The sequence below is a fragment of the Hevea brasiliensis genome, chromosome 10 (assembly GCF_030052815.1).
Source record: "Hevea brasiliensis isolate MT/VB/25A 57/8 chromosome 10, ASM3005281v1, whole genome shotgun sequence".
NCBI classification, from domain to species: domain Eukaryota; kingdom Viridiplantae; phylum Streptophyta; class Magnoliopsida; order Malpighiales; family Euphorbiaceae; genus Hevea; species Hevea brasiliensis.
In genome coordinates, this window is record NC_079502.1 from 51,089,486 (window position 1) to 51,109,622 (window position 20,137).

At 38.0% G+C, this 20,137-nt stretch overlaps 1 pseudogene; it reads left to right on the forward strand.

Annotated features, from left to right (window-relative positions):
* Nucleotides 1–18,865, forward strand: part of LOC110652709 (transcriptional corepressor SEUSS-like) — a 41,634-nt pseudogene extending 22,769 nt beyond the window's left edge.
* The last annotated feature ends 1,272 nt before the right edge of the window (nucleotides 18,866–20,137 follow it).

Sequence of the window (20,137 nt, forward strand, 5' to 3'; positions counted from 1 at the left end):
CATTTGTTGAGACAAAGAAAACTAACCAAAGCGCTAATCCAAAGTGCTTACAGCAGCAAAATAACCCAAAATCACAAATCAAGCAAATACTGAAATAGGATCTGAGAGCCAAACCTCAGAAGTCATTTAATGGTATCTTTGGATCGAACAACACATAGTGGTGGAATGAGGGGTTAAGGCGTGGCGGCAATGTTGATCAGTCGAAGCAATGTCGGACACCAAGGTCACTCCTGAGCTGGGTTGTGAGAACAAATAGTCACTCTAGATAGATGACCTGCTCTGATACCATTTAGAAAGAGATGATTCTCCTTAATCTCAATTAATCTGTACATGGGTATATATATACAATTGATTACTATAATTGTGTTCTACTAATTAGGAAGAAATCCTTGTTATGGAAAGTCAATAATTATATTATTTCTGTGTATATTCTGTATTCTGTATTCCTATTTAGGATTTCTTATTTAGGATTTCTTCCTAATTAGTATAACACAATTATAGGAATCAATTGTATATAAATACCCATGTACAGATTAATTGAAATCAATGAGAATCATCTCTTTCTACATGGTATCAGAGCAAGTCATCTAGGGTGACTATTTGTTCTCACCACCCAGCTCAGGAGAGACCTTGGCCGCCGACCGGCCGTTTCGACTCCGATCAACATTGCCAACGTCGCCTCAATCCCCTCATTCCACCACTGTGTGCTGTTGCCTGATCCAGTACACCATTAAAGGACTTCTGAGGTTTGGCTCTCAGATCCTATTTCGGTATTTGCTTGATTTGTGATTTTGGATTATTTTGTTGCTGTCAGCACTTTGGATTAGCGTTTCGGTTAGTTTTCTTTGTCTCAACAAATGGCAGACAATAAGAATGTTATTTCTGATGTGATTCCGATGATGACTAAGATCACGGAACACAAACTTAATGGTTCGAATTACCTGGAGTGGAGTAAGACTGTTAGGGTCTATTTGCGTAGCATTGATAAGGATGATCACCTTACTAAAGATCCACCTACTGATGATACACAACAAACTTGGCTAAGGGAGGATGCTCGGTTGTTTTTGCAAATGAACTCGATTCACAGTGAGGTAATTAGTTTAATTAATCACTGTGAATTTGTTAAGGAATTGATGGATTACTTAGATTTTCTGTATTCTGGTAAAGGGAATATCTCCCGTATTTATGATGTTTGTAAGGCATTCTACCGTGCTGAAAAAGAGAATAAGTCTCTCACGGCTTATTTTATGGATTTTAAACGGGTATATGAGGAACTTAATGTATTGTTGCCTTTTAGTTCTGATGTGAAAGTTCAAAGAGCCCAACGGAGCAATCGTCATATGAGTTTTCTTCGTGTCTTCCTTCAGAGTATGAGATCGCTAAATCTCGATTCTTTCCGATTCGAGATTTCCTCTTGCATGAAACATTCACACGGGTCCTTCAGACAGAGTACCCAATCTTCACAAACACAAGAGTGCTCTTATTAGCCGGAATCCAAATGGACAACAGGTAATAGAAGAGGAAGTAGAGGAGGAATTACAGCAAATGTAAGTAATCAGCGTAATGGAGAGGCTAGTTCTAATCAGACTCAAGAGGAGTCATTTGTTATTATTGTCATGAGCACCGCCATACAAAATATAATTGTCCGCAACTTCAGAGGAAAATCAGCGATCACAGATGGCAAATATGGCGCAGAGGATTCTACAAGATCTTCCTCCGAGAAAACTGCTTTGGTATCTGCAGAGGATTTTGCACGCTTTTCCTAGTATCGTGCATCTCTAAAGCCTACCAGCTTCCCTATCATCGCGATCACGAGTCGTAAATCCACTACATGCCTTGTGTCTTCCTCATCCAAATGGGTTATTGATTCCGTGCAACAGATCACATGATGTAATTCTAGTCTTATAACTGCTTTTAAGTCTAATACCACTTCCTCTACTGTTACTTTAGCTGATGGTTCTACTTCTTGTGTCATGGGTTCTGGAACTGCGAATCCGACTTCGTCAATTTCTTTGTCATCTGTTTTGTGTCTACCAAATTTCTCTTTTAATCTACTTTCTGTTAGTAAACTTACTCGTACCTTTAAATTGTTCTATTTCCTTTTTCCCGATCGTGTTTGTTTCAGATCTTATGACGGGCGCATTATTGGTAGAGGACGTGAGTCGTGGTCTCTACATTCGAAAATCATGTACCGCGTCGCTTGTTTGCTCCAGCATCAGAACACCTCTTGAAGCTCATTGTAGATTGGGTCATCCTTCTTTGTCTACCATGAAGAAGTTGTGTCCTCGGGCCATCTTTATCAGTACTAGAATGTGAGTCGTGCCAGTTTGCAAAACATCATCGTTTGCCTTCTGTGTCTAGAGTCAATAAACGGGCTTCATCCCCTTTTGAGTTAGTTTATTCTGATGTTTGGGGTCCTTGTTCTGTTACTTCTAAAACTGGATTTCGTTATTTTGTTACTTTTGTTGATGATTACTCTCGTGTTACCTGGTTATATTTAATGAAGAATCGTTCTGAGTTGTTTTCTACCTTTTGTAATGAAATCAAAACTCAATTTAATATTTCTGTGTGCATATTAAGAAGTGACAATGCTAAAGAATATTTTTCAGCACAATTTCAGTATTATATGACACAAAATGGCATTCTTCATCAGTCTTCCTGTGTGGATACCCCATCCCAAAATGGCGTAGCCGAAAGAAAAAATCGACATCTTCTTGAGGTAACTCGTGCTCTTCTTTTTCAGATGAAAGTTCCTAAACACTTTTGGGCGGATGCAATTTCTACGGCATGTTTTTTGATTAATCGTATGCCGTCTTCTGTCCTTAATGGGGATATTCCTTATACTGCTTTGTTCCCTACAAAATCTTTGTTTCCTGTTGAACCCCGTATTTTTGGTTGTACTTGTTTTGTACGTGATGTTCGTCCGCAGGTTACTAAATTGGATCCAAAGTCTCTCAAATGTGTCTTCCTTGGGTACACCCGGATCCAAAAAGGGTACCGCTGTTTCTCTCCTACTCTTAATCGTTATCTTGTTTCTGTAGATGTCACATTTTTTGAGTCCACTCCATTTTTTTCTCAATCATCTGTGTATGAGAGTCAGGGGGAGGAGGATGATATCTTAATATATACTATCCAACCAATGTCTAGTCCTCTCTCACAGCCTGTTTCTTCTGTCTCTAGACCTACTCGGCCTCCCGTTGTTCATGTTTATTCCAGGAGATTGGAGATTACTGACTCAGATCCTCCACCAGCTACTTCGTTGGGAGATCCTGTACTTCATACTGATCATGATTCTGATCTAGACTTACCCATTGCTCTTCGTAAAGGTAAACGTTCATGTACTTACCCTATCTCTTCTTTTGTTTCTTATAATCAATTGTCTTCTTGTTCTCGGTGTTTTGTTACTTCTTTAGACTCGCTCCTATTCCTAATAATCATTGGTGAGGCAATCGCCTCATCCCGGCCGTGTGTCTTTGCTATGAAAGAGGAAATGGTGGCTTTAGATGCTAATGGTACATGGGAACTGTTGCCTTTGCCCACTGGTAAGAAAGCTATTGGTTGCAAATGGGTATTTACAGTAAAGGTAAATCCTGATGGTTCTGTGGCTAGGTTAAAAGCACGCCTTGTAGCAAAAGAATATGCTCAGACATATGGGGTTGATTACTCTGACACTTTTTCTCCTGTAGCTAAACTTACTTCTGTTCACTTGTTTATCTCTTTAGCAGCTACATATGATTGGCCCCTGTACCAATTGGATATCAAGAATGCTTTCCTTCATGGTGATCTTCAGAGGAGGTATATGGAGCAACCACCGGTTTGTTGATCAGGGTGAGTTGGGTAAAGTTTGTAGACTTCTGAAGTCTCTTTATGGCTTGAAACAAAGTCCTAGGGCCTGGTTTGGGAGATTCAGTGAAGCAGTACAGGAATTTGGTATGCAAAAGAGTAAGTGTGATCACTCAGTATTTTATAAGCAATCTGAGGTCGGGTCTAATTCTCCCGGTAGTCTATGTGGATGACATTATCATCACCGGGAGTGACTCTGCAGTATTTCATCTCTTAAAACCTTCCTCCAAACCCGCCAGACCAAAGACTTGGGATTATTAAAGTATTTTTTGGGTATTGAAGTTATGAGAAGTAAGAAGGGTATTTTCTTGTCTCAAAGAAAATATGTCCTCGATCTATTGACAGAGACAGGAAAATTATGTCCAAATTTACAACTGTTAGCAGGAGATAGTGAGTTGTTTGAAGATCCAGAGAGATACAGGAGATTGGTAGGAAAATTGAACTACCTTACTGTCACTCATCCTGACATTGCTTATGCCGTTAGTGTGGTAAGTCAGTTTATGTCTTCCCCAACTGTTGCTCATTGGGAAGCCTTGGGACAAATCTTGTGCTATCTGAAGGGAGCTCCAGGAAGAGGTTTGTTATATGGTAATCATGGGCATTTGAATGTTGAATGTTTTTCAGATGCCGACTGGGCTGGATCTAAGGTTGATAGGAGGTCAACTACTGGATATTGCGTTTTTGTTGGAGGAAATTTGGTGTCTTGGAAAAGCAAGAAGCAGAGTGTAGTTTCTCGATCTAGTGCTGAATCCGAATACAGAGCCATGGCACAATCAGTATGTGAGGTAATGTGGATATTTCAATTACTAGATGAGACAGGTTTTAAGGCCCCCCTGCCTGTGAAATTGTGGTGTGATAATCAAGCTGCTCTTCATATTGCTTCTAATCCGGTATTTCATGAGCGGACCAAACATATTGAGATTGATTGTCACTTTGTTCGTGAAAAGATTCAACAATGTATCATCTCAACAGACATATCAAACCGAGAGCGCTTAGAGATATTTTCACAAAAGCACTGAATGGAGCTAGGATTGACTACATTTGTAACAAATTGGGCATGATTAACATCTATGCTCCAACTTGAGGGGGAGTGTTATGGAAAGTCAATCATTATATTATTTCTGTGTATATTCTGTATTCTGTATTCCTATTTAGGATTTCTTATTTAGGATTTCTTCCTAATTAGTATAACACAATTATAGGAATCAATTGTATATAAATACCCATGTACAGATTAATTGAAATTAATGAGAATCATCTCTTTCTACAATCCTAAATAGGAATATAAAATACAGAATATACAAATAAATAATATAGTAATTGACTTTCCATAACAAGAAAAATAACATATTTACAAAAAGTGTGGGTGGTGTAAATGATCTAGCATTCTCTGCCCATGAGAACAAACTTTTGGGCATAACATGTGGTGATGATAAGATGGTCAAGGCATGGGATGTGACTACTAGTGTGAAAAGGTATAGTTTTGAAGGTCATGGTGCTGCTTTTGATTCTATCTGGCCTCTTAGCAAAGAAGGCATTCATTTTATCTTTTCAACTTCAGGGGATGACAATATAAAAGCATGACTATATGATAATATTGGAGTCAGAGTTGATTATGATGATCCTGGTTTGGGATGTTCATCAATAGCATATAGTGCTGATGATAGAAGGCTTTTCTCATGTGGGACCAGTAAATGTGGAGTCATTTCTTGTTGAATGGAATGAAAGTGAAGGTGCAATAAAGAGAATCTACCTTGGATTACAGAAGAATTCCTTTGCTGTAGTGCAGTTTGATCTAATGAAGAATCAATTCTTGGCTGCTGCTGATGAGCATGTAATTAAATTTTGGGATATGGACTAGGCTGATCTTTTTTCGACTGTTGATGCAGATGGAAATCCACGTATTTTGTTAAACAAAGTTCGGCATATTGTTGGTTGTTTTTGCAAAAGAAAACAATATCAAGATTTTGGCTACTGATTGTGGTCTTCAGTTGCTACACACATCTGAAAACTGCTCAGATGATGACTTAAGAGTTTTCTCTGATATTTTTAGGAACGTTGCAATTAACCTAAATTCAACTGTTACCTGTGCTGGAGTTGCTGATGAAGCACTGAAGAATGTGGACTCAAAAGGCTTGGAGGCTGTGAAATGTGAACTTACTAGGAAAGTTGATCAGAAACTCTTTTGAAATAAACCAGCCTTTCCAGTGCTGGGCCTTGTAGCTTCCCTCATGTAAAAGCAAACCAGATATCAAAATTGGTTTACAACAATGCAGGTAGTGCCATATTTGGCATTGACATCAAATGTTATTGTGATCTTGAATGAACAAGAATGTGAAATTTATGGAAGAAAAAGAAAGAAATTTAACTCACTATCAATTAAGAGGTCATCTTTTGAAGATTGTGAGGTCAGCTGTTCTGATTGTATAATTCTCATGGAAGATAAATGGGAGATGTCAAGAAGGCAGAAAAAAAGTGAATATCTGTACAAAATACAAAATGCTAGGTTTGTCAAATCAAGTCTCTCGGGTTTTTGCCACAGGTGGTGTTGGAGAATTCAGTTGCAACTCTGGATGATGGAAAGATGGTGAGAGGTCTTGCTGGGGTGCTGGGCTTTTATTTGGTTACCACATGTTAATGGAATTTGACCTTTTGATCCCCTCATGGAAGCATTAGTGAGGGAAAGCAGGACTTGATCTCCATTAAAGCTCCATTTCCACAATTCATTCTTGAGGACAACAATGACTTGAAGAGGAGGGGAATGTTATGAATAAGGAGTTGGAGAGCTGTGGGAAGTAGTTAGTGGTTAGTTACAGAAAGTATGAAGTTGATAATGAATATGAGAATAAAATTTATAAATAAATATTATATTGGATACAACCAAGCAGGAATTTAATAATACAACATTACTTCTCTCTCTAACTCTATGATTCTCTTTCTCTCTCTCTCCTTCTTTCTTGATCTTCTTTTTCTGTTTCTCTGTTCTGTTCTTCCCCCTGCTTCTCTTCCTTTCATTCTTGTTCTCCAGTTCTGCAGTTTTGGGATGATTGAGAACCTTACTACGTAACAACTTTGTTGCTCTGAATTTTTATAAATAAATTAAGTGTTGAAATAATTAACTTTCATATCTCAAAGGATGCTTCTGGCACAAAAATTGAGGAAGGAGAAGCCCTAAAGATATCATTGATATGCTTTCCCCTTTTAGCCGTGGAATTGACCTCAGTGAAATGATTGTCTAACAAAGGCCCTTTTATAGCTTGTTCATCTTCTTTAGAGGTTTTGCACTTTATCAGATTAGATTAAATAAGATTTCATTGCTGATCATCTTTAGAATGCCTATGGATGGTCATTGTCTGTATCTCCAAGTGCCATTTGACTCTTCAAAGATGCAGATAAAGTTTCCCTTTGTGATCCTTAAAGAACTTTATGACCCTTAAAGAATAAAGGTGCTTCCGCACATGGCTAATGATTTCCTTGAATTACTGCTTTTCCTATCTTCAAAAGTTAAAACTAATTTGGTTACATCTCATAGCCTAAATTATTTTTATTTTTATTTTTATTTTTTTTTATGATCTGTTCTCAAGACTTCTACTTCTTCTCCACATTTCTGTTTAGGAAGATACAGATTTCTCTGTTCTTGTACGATTGATTCTTTCTTGCCCACTGTGCTCCAATGTGGTATTTTGAAGGGGATTTGTTGATTTCTGGAGACTCTTTCTGATAAATCTACTTTATATTATGCAGGTAAGTCAGCTTGGAGCTGCAGCACAAAAATACCAGGCTTCTGCTCAAAAAGCATCATCCGGCTCATCGAAACTTGATTTAGAAAGTAACTGTAATATGTGAGCTTTCTTCCCTTGAAATTCTCTTGATGACTTTCATAGGTTAACAGTAGTTTTATGCTATTTCCCATTTTGTTTGTTGGAATGCTATATTTTTTCTTTTGTTTGTATGCTTTTTGTTATCTTTTCTAGTATACCGTGATACGTTTCATTTAATAAAATAGTATGATAAGTGTTAAATCTTATGGTATACAAAATGTTTTAATTGTTAGTAATTAGGATTAGAAGTTAAACGAAGAATCAAGATACAATTAGGAAATCTTATAGCCAAAAGAAATTAAGGATGCTGTGGCAGTATGATAACATTTGAAAGTCTTATTTTTTCCATCCTGTAATATTTTGTTGTACTTTTTGATTTATAAAATTTGTGATAGCATCTAAGCTCTTATTATAGATGTGAATAATATCCTTGTGTCCATCTCAATATTTTCATTTGAGTCTTCATTTTTTTGGATGTGTTCTATTACTATATTGTATTGTTTTGCATCATTATTTTTTTTAAGGGGGGTGGGGATGTGCTGTTGGAGGGAGAATGTTTAACTTGTGTTACATGGCATTTCTCTCTTTCTTACATGAGCATTTTTTCAGGTTTCTTGCATCTGCTCGTCAATTAGCAAAAGCTTTGGAGGTACCTTTAGTTAATGATTTGGGATATTCAAAGAGATACGCGCGATGTCTCCAGGTATTATCTTTGCGGCTTTGTGGTTTCCTATTGTCTATTCTTAATTCTTGAACTTGAATATGGCTCCTCTCCTAAGCATCTGATTTGTTGTGATTTGCAATGTAAATTGGTTGTTTTTGCTCTATTTAGTATGTAGTATGGTAATATTTTGATTAATTTCTCCTGGAATACCTTAAGTTGATTAATTTCCATTTGGAAATTTTGTCTACCATCTGAAGTTGCTCCAATGCATTTTTTTTTTTTTTATGATACAACTGTGTTGGTCAACCCTTAATGCAGCGAAGCTCTATGTGACTATGAGATGCTATTTTTCAACTTTAGGAGATTGTAGTTTTGAATTTGAAATATAACATCATTCCCGATTTATGCAAGAACAATGAATGAATTTTGCACAGAATGGATTATGCTGCTTTAGGCAATAAGATAAATTGTAAGATATCTGAGTTCATTTGCTTGACGTGTTCTTTCAATTATCATTCATTAATAGGATTCTTGGGCACATTATTTACTTTTTAGTTACCTATATGGGTACATGGTCTTGAATTTACCTGAACTGATGGCTACAGAGCATTTGACATTATGGTATGGGCTACTTTCCCACCCTAAATACATTTGAAATTGCAGTGCTATATGAGCATTATTATTTAGTAGATAACTTTGGACATGTAGCAGTTAAGAGAATTGTTTATTGGTGCCATTTTGTATTTCCTTTCATTATGAAATACATAGGAGCCAGCTTATCCTCTTGTGATAAAGTATGATTGCAAAACTAATATGATTGATAGATCACAGTTGAGCTCTTTTTAGAATGTTGAACCAATTGCTATAGAACTGTTTAACTATATTTTTCCTTGCTTTGTGTGCCATGGAACAAAATATAGATATCAGAGGTGGTTAATAGCATGAAGGACTTGATTGACTACAGTCGAGAGACTGGAAAGGGACCAATGGGTAAGATTTAATAAATTTCTCGCTTTCTGTTGTTCTTCTTTCATTTTCTTAATTTACTTTGGCAAATAGTGGCTTGAGTTGCATTATACAATTCTTTTCTTTTATTGCCATTTTAAGTTTTAGAACATTGGTATTTGTAATTGTAGAAAGAGATGATTCTCCCTTGATTTCAATTAATCTGTACATGGGTATATATATACAATTGATTCCTATAATTGTGTTATACTAATTAGGAATAAATCCTAAATGAGAAATCCTAAATAGGAATACATAATACAGAATATACAGAGAAATAATATAGTGATTGACTTTCCGTAACACTCCCCCTCAAGTTGGAGCATAGATGTTAATCATGCCCAACTTGTTACAAATGTAGTCAATCCTAGCTCCATTCAGGGCTTTTGTGAAAATATGTCCTAACTGCTCTTCAGTTTTGATATGTCCTGTTGAGTTGATCTGTTGTTGAATCTTTTCACAAACAAAGTGATAATCAATTTCAATATGTTTGGTCCGCTCATGAAACACCGGATTAGAAGCAATATGGAGAGAAGCTTGATTATCACACTACAATTTCGCAGGCAGGGAGGTCTTAAAACTTGTCTCATCTAGTAATTGAAGTATCCACATTACCTCACATACTGATTGTGCCATGGCTCTGTATTCGGATTCAGCACTAGATCGAGAAACTACACTTTGCTTCTTGCTTCTCCAAGACACCAAATTTCCTCCAACAAAAACGCAATATCCAATAGTTGATCTCCTGTCAACCTTAGATCCAGCCCAGTCGGCATCTGAAAAATATTCAACATTTAAATGCCCATGATTACCATATAACAAACCTCTTCCTGGAGCGCCCTTCAGATAACACAAGATTTGTCCTAAGGCTTCCCAATGAGCAACAGTTGGGGAAGACATAAACTGACTTACCACACTAACGACATAAGCAATGTCAGGACGAGTGACTGTAAGGTAGTTCAATTTTTCTACCAATCTCCTGTATCTCTCTGGATCTTCAAACAACTCACTATCCCCTGCTAACAGTTATAAATTTGGAGTCGTTGGTGCACTGCAAGGTTTAGTACTTAATTTTCCTGTCTCTATCAATAGATCGAGGATATATTTTCTTTGATACAAGAAAATACCCTTCTTACTTCTCATAACTTCAATACCTAAGAAATACTTTAACAATCCCAAGTATTTGGTCTGAAATTGGGTTTGGAAGAAGGTCTTAAGAGATGAAATACCTGCAGAGTCACTCTCAGTGATGACAATGTCATCCACATAGACTACCAGGAGAATTAGACCAGCCTCAGATTGCCTATAAAATACTGAGTGATATCACTTACTCTTTTGCATATTAAATTCCTGTACTGCTTCACTGAATCTCTCAAACCAGGCCCTAGGACTTTGTTTCAAGTCATAAAGAGACTTCTGAAGCCTACAAACTTTACCCACTCCCCCTGAGCAACAAACCCAGGTGGTTGCTCCATATACACCTCCTCCTAAAGATCACCATGAAGGAAAGCATTCTTGATATCCAATTGGTGCAGGGGCCAATCATATGTAGCTGCTGAAGAGATAAACAAGCGAACAGAAGTAAGTTTAGCTACAGGAGAAAAAGTGTCAGAGTAATCAACTCTATATGTCTGAGCATATCCTTTTGCTACAAGGTGTGCTTTTAACCTAGCCACAGAACCATCAGGATTTACCTTTACTGTAAATACCCATTTGCAACTAATAGCTTTCTTACCAGTGAGCAAAGGCAATAGTTCCCATGTACCATTAGCATCTAAAGCCTCAATTTCCTCTTTCATAGCAGCACACCAGTCAGGATGAGACAGTTTCTCACCAACAGTATTAGGGATAGGAACATAAGCTAAAGAAGTAACAAAACACAGAGAACAATAAGACAATTGAATATAAGAAACAAAAGAAGAGATAGGGTAAGTGCATGAACGCTTACCTTTATGAAGAGCGATGGGTAAATTTAGGTCAAAATCATGATTAGTATGAGGTACAGGATCTCCCAACGAAATAGCTGGTGGAGGATCTGCATCAGGAATCTTCAATCTCCTAGAATAAACATGAACAACGGGAGGTCGAGAAGGTCTAGAGACAGAAGGAAAAGGCTGTGGGAGAGGACTAGACATTGGTTGGACAGTATATATTAAGAGATCATCCTCTTCCCCCTGACTCTCATACACAGATGATTGAGAAAAGAATGGAGTGGACTAAAAAAATGTGACATCTGCAGAAACAAGATAATGATTAAGAGCAGGAGAGAAACAACGGTACCCTTTTTGGAGCCGGGAGTACCCAAGGAAGACACATTTGAGAGACTTCGGATCCAATTTAGTAACCTGTGGACGAACATCATGCACAAAACAGGCACAACAAAAAATACGGGATTCAACAGGGAACGAAGATTTTGTAGGAAACAAAGCAGTATAAGGAATATCCCCATTAAGGATAGAAGACGATATACGATTGATAAAAAAACCATGCCGTATAAGCTGCATCCACCTAAAAGTGTTTAGGAACTTTCATATGAAAAAGAAGAGCATGAGTTATCTCAAGAAGATGCCGATTTTTTCTTTCGGCCATGTCATTTTGGGATGGGGTATCAACACAGGAAGACTGATGAAGAATGCCATTTTGTGTCATATAAGACTGAAATTGTGCTGAAAAATATTCTTTGGCATTGTCACTTCTTAATATGCGCACAGAAATATTAAATTGAGTTTTGATTTCATTACAAAAGGCAAAAAAGATAGAAAATAACTCAGAATGATTCTTCATGAAATATAACCATGTAACACGAGAGTAATCATCAACAAAAGTAACAAAATAACGAAATCCAGTTTTCGAAGTAACAGAACAAGGGCCTCAAACATCAGAATGAACTAACTCAAAAGGGGATGAAGCCCATTTATTGACTCTAGACAACTAATAAAGACTAAAACTGATGATACAGCTTCTTCATGGTAGACAAAGAAGGATAGCCCAATCTACAATGAGTATCAAGAGGTGTTAAGGTACTGGAGCAAACAAGCGACCGCAATACATGATTTTCCAGAATATAGAGACCACCTGACTTACGTCCTCTACCAATAATCTGCTTCGCCATAAAATCCTAAAATAAACACTGGTCAGGAAAAAAGGAAACAGAACAATTTAAGGTATGAGTAAGTTCACTAACAAAAAGTAGATTAAAAGAGAATTTTGGTAGACACAAAATAGATAACAAAGAAATTGACGAAGTCGGGTTCGCAGTTTCAGAACCCATGACATAAGAAGTAGAACCATTAGCTAAAGTAACAGTAGAGGAAGTGAGATTAGACTGAAAAACAAATAGAAGACTATAATTACTTGTCATGTGATCTATCGCATCAGAATCAATAACCCATTTAGATGAGGAAGATACAAGGCATGTAGTGGATTTAGCTGACTCATCGATAGCAGTGACAGGGGAACTGGTAGCCTTTAGAGATGCCTGATACTGGGAAAACTGTGCAAAATCCTCGGTAAATACCAAAACAGTTTTCTCAGAGGAAGATACTGTAGAATCATTTGCTGTCATATTTGCCATATGTGATCGCTGATTTTTTTGTCTGAAGTTGCGGACAATTATATTTTGTATGGCCAGACTCATGGCAATAATAACAAATGACTCCACTTAAGTCCTGATTAGAAATAGTCTCCCCATTACGCTGATTACCTCTGTTGCCTGTAATTTCTCCTCTACTTCCTCTTCTATTGCCCTGTTGTTCATGTGGATTACGACTAATAAGAGCACTACTGGCAGGCTGTGAAGATTGAGTACTCTCTGTACGAAAGACCTGTGTGAACGTTTCATACAAAGAGAAAATCTCAGAATTGGAGAGAATTTGAGATTTAGCAGTCTCATACTCTAAAAGAAGGCCTGCAAGAAAACTCATAATAGCGAGTTGCTCCTGTTGGGCCTGCTGAACTTTCACATCAGGAGTAAAAGGCAACAATACATTAAGTTTCTCATATACCCGTTTAAAATCCATAAAAAAAGTTGTGAGAGACTTATCCTCTTTCTCAGCACGGTAGAATGCCTTACAAACATCATAAATACAGGAGATATTCCCTTTACCAGAATACAGAAAATCTAAGTAATCCATCAATTCCTTAACAAATTCACAGTGATTAATTATTGCCTCACTGTGAATCGAGTTCCGAAGCTGCAAAAACAATCGAGCATCCTCCCTTAGCTAAGTTTGCCGTGTATCATCAATAGGTGGGTCTTTAGTAAGGTGATCATCCTTATCAATGCTACGCAAATAGACCCTAACAGTCTTACTCTACTCCAAGTAATTCGAACCATTAAGTTTGTGTTCTGTGATCTTAGTCATCACTGGAATCTCATCAGAAATAACATTTTTATTGTCTGCCATTTGTTGAGACAAAGAAAACTAACCGAAACGCTAATACAAAGTGCTTACAGCCGCAAAATAACCCAAAATCACAAATCAAGCAAATACCGAAATAGGATCTGAGAGCTAAACCTCAGAAATCCTTTAATAGTGTACTGGATCAGGCAACAGCACACAGTGGTGGAATAAGGGGGTTGAGGCGACGCTGACGATGCTGATCGGAGTCGAAACGGTTGGCGGACGTGCCTCCACGCGTCAGCGAGTGAAGAAACGGTGAGAACCTGAGTTGGGCGCGTGAGCCTCACGCGCTTGAATTCCGGCGATTGGATCAGAGCGGACGGCCGGTCAGCAGCCAGGTCTCTCTTGAGCTGGGTGGTGAGAACAAATAGTCACCTTATATAGATGACCTGCTCTAATACCATGTAGAAAGAGATGATTCTCCTTTGATTTCAATTAATTTGTACATGGATATATATATACAATTGATTCCTATAATTTTGTTCTACTAATTAGGAAGAAATCATAATTAGAAATATAAAATACAGAATATACAGAGAAATAATATAGTGATTGACTTTCCATAACAGTAATCTGGCTATAGTTGATCAAGCTTTAGGGCCTAAAAGTTTCATATATATGCTTAGCCAAAAAGAAAATAGAAGGAGAAAATGTGATAACCTGTATTGGGATTATTGGGTGGCATACACAAGTACATGGGCAGTTATCTAAAGCCTCGTTGGTATGGGTAATCTGGATTATCTGTTTGGTATAGGACTGGTGTTTCACAGTTTATATACATCCTACTGATGAATGCACATGTTTATCCCACGTTGGCCACCTGCACATCATATCGTAGAGCATGTTCTGATTATTTAGAAATGAGCTTTAATCTGGTTAAGGAAGTTTCAGTTAACGAGTTCCCTGTCAAAAGTCAGAGGGACCAGCCCACCTCGTCACCACTTCATTCTAAAACCTTTTGGAATTTACAATGTGTTTAACAGATTGAATCATGAGTGACACTGTTTTGTATTTTATTTTAATATTATTGGAGTATCACTTGTGGGAACAAGCCCCACATCGGTAGTGAATAAGAAAATTAAAGGGCATACAAGTGTTGGCAAACTAGATAGGGAACCTAGTTTCAAGTTCAGTTCAGCATATAGGTCTGCCAGTTTGATATTCCCATTCATGGGTTTAAAATTCAACAAATATTTTAAAAAAATTGTGGATTATTGTTGACTTAGGGCTGTCCTGAACAGCTTTCTTTGAATTAGATTGAGACAATTATTAGTTCAGACCATGTATTCAGTATCCCTTTGGCTGAGGAGGGGGCAGTGCTAACCTAATTCCCTATCAAGTGTTTCAGAGAGTGCATTCCTCCTCAGTTCCTTCCTCAAACTAGTTCGAGTAGACTACAAGTATCCCTTTCCCCCATTTAGCTCTTTTTAGGACCACCACTTTTTCAGACCATGCTTTCTACTATTTGATGAGACTTGAGATACCTCAAAACTTTTTTAGATTGGAATTATCAGTGGGCACTTAAGAGAATGAAAGTAGGTAAAGCCTGTGGACCCGATGAAATACCAATTGAAGTGTGGAAGTATTTGGGAGATATGGGAGTGGCATGGTTAACTAAATTATTTAATAAGATTCTAAACTCAAAGAAAATGCCTGATGAATGGAGGAAGAGTATTTTAGTACCTATTTTTAAAAATAAGGGAGACATACAGAGTTGCTCAAACTATAGGGGAATTAAACTCATGAGCCATACTATGAAGTTGTGGGAGAGAGTTGTGGAGCATCGACTACGTCATGATACTTCTATCTCTCTCAATCAATTTGGTTTCATGCCTGGTCGTTCAACTATGGAAGCGATCTTTCTCATTAGAAGCTTGATGGAGAAATATAGAGATGGGAAGAAAGATCTACACATGGTTTTTATTGATTTGGAGAAGGCTTATGATAGTGTTCCAAGAGAGGTCTTATGGAATGCGTTAGAACAAAAGAGGGTATCTATTAGGTACATACAAGTATTGAAAGATATGTATGAAGGAGCAACTACTATTGTGCGCACAGTGGGAGGGGACACAAGAGATTTTCCGATCTCAATTGGATTACACCAAGGATCAGCCATAAGCCCTTACCTTTTTACATTAGTTTTAGATGAACTGACGAAACATATACAAGAGAGTATTCCTTGGTGCATGATGTTTGCGGATGATATTGTTCTGATAGATGAGACACGAGAAGGAGTCAATAGGAAGCTAGAACTTTGGAGAAGTACTCTAGAGTCAAAGGGTTTTAAGTTAAGTAGAACGAAGACAGAATACATGCATTGCAAGTTCAGTGAAGGCCAAACTGGTGATAGGGAAGGAGTTAGTTTGAATGGAGTGGCACTGTCCCAAAGTAATCACTTTAAATATCTAGGCTCAGTCCTTCAAGTAGATGGGGGATGTGAGGAGGATGTTAGTCATAGGATTAAAGCCGGATGGTTGAAGTGGAGACGTGCCACGGGAGTTTTATGTGATCGTAAGATTCCCAATAAATTAAAAGGAAAATTTTACCGTACAGCCATACGACCGGCTATGCTATATGGTAGTGAGTGTTGGGCACTGAAAGAGTCGTATGCATCTAAGATAAGAGTTGCAGAGATGAGAATGTTAAGGTGGATGAGTGGTCATACTAGACTAGATAAAGTCCGTAATGAAAGTATTAGAGAAAAGGTAGGAGTGGTGCCAATTGAAGATAAGTTGAGAGAAGGGAGATTGAGGTGGTTTGGTCATGTGAAGCGTAGACATACGGAGGCTCCAGTTAGACAAGTAGAGCACATTAGGCTAGAGGATAGAAAGAAAAAAAGGGGTAGACCTAAATTGACTTGGAGGAGAGTAGTACAGCATGACTTAGAAGCATTACACATTTCTGAGGATTTAACCCAAAATCGTTCAGAGTGGAAAAAGCGAATCCATATAGCCGACCCCAAATTTTTGGGATAAAGGCTTAGTTGAGTTGAGTTGAGTTGAGTTGCAATCCCCTTCTTTGGTTTAACCGCAAAAAATAAATTACTGTTTACAGAGGGCTTTGATTATCTGCTTGCTGCAACTAGATTTGAGGTCAGTATCAGTTCATTGGCGTATTATGATCTCTTCCTGCAACCTAAAGGGGGTCAATTTAGGGTGTGGACTAAATTTGGATGATTGCAACTAAACATCATCACTAATGTAGCAGAACAATTTTACAAAATGTGGTGCAAGTTGTCATACCAAGGAATCTGGAATTTGAGGATTTCAGACAGACTTGGTATGCTAGTAGTAGTCTTTCACTCTTTTAGACGATCTTGTAATTAGGAATTTAGGATTCTTAGATGTCATACCTACTTACCTAGGAGAACTGCACCATCCTATGATCAATAGAAGACTTGGATTTCTTATATGAACTTGCTTTCAAAGTAATATTCTACTGCTCAAATATGGAGGAAAAGGGGGCTCCATTGCTCAATCTCGAATTTTACAAGGGTGTGATTGAGCCAAATTCAAACACAAAAGGCCCATTGACTTTGAGAGCAAAGTTGGAGGGCTGATTTGAGCTTTTGACCATCCTCATTTTCAACCATACAATTTTGTAATTTGTTGCTTCCCTTTGCTCTGAATGCAAGTAAGGGTTCTATTGATCCATTTCTAATTTTTATTTGACATCTAATTGCCATTGTATTATAATTGCCAAGTATGTTTTTTACCCAATACCTCTTGAATTCTACAGAGAGTTTGGCGCAGTTTTCCCATAGGACTAGGCCAGGGCTACATTATTCAGTTCAGCAACCTCAGGAGCAGCAGCAAATTAGAGTTCATGCCTTGAACAGTGATCAATCTGTACAGACAAATGTTGTGCACCCTTCTGCAAGCAGCAGTGTTGCAAGTGCAGACAACTTTTATGGTACAGTGTCCACCATTAGCTCTGTTGCTGGCCTTCTCCGCCAGAATTCCATGAACTCACGGATTGAGAATCAGATGAACAATCCTGGAAGTCCTTATGCTGGGACTCCTGTTCAGATCCCATCTGCGGGCTCTTCAACCGCTCTGCCACAAGCTCAACCCAATCCTCCTTCTCCCTTCTCATGTCCAACGCCTTCATCATCTAATAATCCCCCTCAGAGTTCTCATAATGTGCTAACACCATCAACTGCTGCAAACCATGTAGTTTCAGCAAATTCACCAACCCAACTACCAGTGCAACAATCATCTTCGGCCAAATGAGCTGGATCCAAATGAGTCGCAGAGATCTGTTGAGAAAATCATACAAGAGATAATGATTTCTTCACAGTTTAGTGGGGGAGGTAGCATGGTTAGTGTTGATTCTGAAGGGAACAACATGAAGAACATGAATGGGCTTGCATTGAAAAATCAAAATGTCGTTACTAGTGGGAAGTGCCTCGTGGGCAATGGTATTGTAGACTCCAGTTCAAGTACTATGGGTGGAGAGATGAGGAGCTTGGGTCATGGAAATGGTCTGTCTTCCACCACTACTGGAATCAAAGCTGCCATGGGAAACAACTCGGGGACTTTGCTTGGAAGGACGGGCATGCCATTGTTGCATCACGATGCTGTTATTAATCATCGGCAACAGGAATTCACTAATCAGTTAATGGGATTGGAGCTGTAAATAGCTTTCTTGATGACCAATTTGACTGGAAATCTGCCTAAAGAGGTTAGTTTTGCTGATGTATTCATGACAATTGCCTATGGCCCTATGCCTTCTGATGGGATATTCTATTGGTGATACCAAGTGCATCTGCTACATGATCGAGGATTAATTTGTGTCTATTAATTGGAGCTTATACAGTTGCAGCGATTTTTGTAGTTGGTACTATTTCTAGAGGGAAGGAAAATGTATAGTTTTGTGTTGAGTTGGTCCACCCTCTCTTCTTATCTTGAGTTTATACTTGGGTTCTTTCTGCCGGTTTTGTATGTATGGTTTGCACAGCTTTGAAACGAGGAATCTTGCTTGAGGCATGTCCATTGTAACTATGCTTCATCTTTCCCTATATGGGGGATTATGGAAAAATTTTGTCAATCGAGTCATTGATTAGCAACAGCTGCATATGGTACAGTTATAATAATAAAATGGTGCATCTTTCATACTGCAGCCACCAATATTAATCTTTGGGTGAAGGCGAATCCACATTTTCAAAATGAGTTTTACCTGAGAATAGAAAAGTTTATTTCATTAAATTCCCAGTATAGTTCTATGAGCAAAAACTTCACATAGAACAAAGAATAAAAAGCAAGGTAGCTCAATATATATATAAATATATATATAGATAGAGAGAGAGAGAGAGGACTATTTGTGAGGAGTAAGGAATCAATCTAATAAAACGGAAGGTTGGGAATTTTCCAATGACTGTTATTGATTTCATTCATCAACTCCAATTCTCAGGCAAACACGAAATATTTCATCCAGCACCAAAAGGTTTACAAAAGAAAAGAAACATAGACTAGGATAACAGCCACCCAAACACAGAGTAAGCTCTGCCTCCCCAAGCAATTTGCTGGAATTACAACTGAAAAATTCACAATACTACCGTCATGGCCCCACAAAGAGCCTCACATAACTACTTATAGACTTCCAGCCTTCCGCGTTCCTTCATTTGCAAAATTACCTCCAACAGATTGCTTTTCTTTTTCATGCTGAATAACAACCTGTTGATCAATGAAATCTTCTGATCCTTATCACCCTTTGCTCTTCTATAATAAATATCCGGCTATTGTTGTCCCTGATGGGCCTATTTCTTGGGCCTTTGTTAAATCCCTTATCATTGCCATCTTCTGGAAGCAACACCTTGTCCTCAAGGCTGAAGTGTGGGCATTGTCCCCTTACGTCTCCAATATCCATCCAAGTAGCGTTCTTCTATCGATTTTACCTGCCACTGAATCAAGACTTGATTAATTACATTCCCGTTCTGCTGTATTGTTCGTCTATTAATCACTAGCTCTGGAATAGTTGGCACAGGCTCATCTACAACTAGTTCTTGAGGAAGTTTGACTGCAAGTGGATATCTCCAACAACTCTTGAGTTGTGATACATGAAAATCAAGATGGACTTTTGAACTTGGAGGGAGTAATAATTTGTATGCCACAAAAGCAATACGTGCTAAAATTTAAGAAGGATATTGTTGCCGATGAGGCCTGAGTTTTAATAAAACTGTCTCCTACAAAAAAATTCCAATCCCTGCTTTTTGAATTTGCTTCTTGTCATTTGTTGCTCTATGCTCACTGCAGATTATAAGTTAGTTGGCGTAAAATTTCATCTCTATTCATCAAAGCCTGAGGTGCAATTGGGATGGTCTTATTTTGGTAACTACCTTATGGGATCTCTTTATGATGGCTGCTTTGTTTTCTTGTTAATTTATATTTCATGTGGAGCTG